Consider the following 901-nt stretch of genomic DNA (forward strand, 5'->3'; position numbering starts at 1 on the left):
TTGTTTCTACCTTTCCAAGTTGCCCCAAATGGCACCTAACTCCTGTCATGACATGTTTGTGTCTCGGTGGATGGACTCAGCCCAGCCTAATCATTTTCCCCAGCTACCCAGTGAATTCAGGCACAGATTTGGCAGGAAATGGCTATCAGGGATTTTGCTGGCTTTTAAGATGCAGGTCTTAAACATCAATTTAAAAATTCTTATAAAAATTTTCTGAATTACTGTTGACGAAAGACTTTCACACCCGATTATTGGATTCCCACAGTATCTCTGTGAGTAGGATAAGGCAAGTCATATTATCCCCACTTTATGGAGAAGAAAAGTGAGACAGAAAAATTAAGTGACTTATCCAAGATCAGTAACTTAGTGACTAGAGGAGACTCAATGCTGGTCTATAATGTCTAGCCTCATTCTCTTTCTACCTCACTCAGTGGAAAAATTCTGACAAATCCTGGCCATTCCAACCAAGTCCATGAATTTTTATTAAAAAATAACAATTCAGGACTATTAAGGTATTATAAGGGAAGCACAGAATATATTCTGTATTCTATAGAGTTTTAGAATCTAACTGGATATTTACACAAAAATAAGGAGGGGGATGGTGGAAAAACACATCCTCCAAGGACACAGGAAACCCAGGGGCCAGTTTTCATTTATTTGCTTATTTTTCTCCCATGATAACTTAACTACGGCTATACATAATAATATAATCAAATCTCACAAATACATTGATAAGCCAAAAAATCAGGCACGTAAAGAATATTTTGTATGATTCAATTTATATGAGATTCCAAAACAGACAAAACTAACTGAACATGGTAGAAATTAAAGCCCATTATCCAAAGTGGAGCACCACAAGAGCAGCAGAACGGGACCCATTTGTACTCACCATCAAATTGGT

This window comes from Propithecus coquereli, unplaced genomic scaffold, assembly GCF_000956105.1.
Source record: "Propithecus coquereli isolate 6110/MARCELLA unplaced genomic scaffold, Pcoq_1.0 Scaffold174, whole genome shotgun sequence".
Taxonomy (NCBI): Eukaryota; Metazoa; Chordata; class Mammalia; order Primates; family Indriidae; genus Propithecus; species Propithecus coquereli.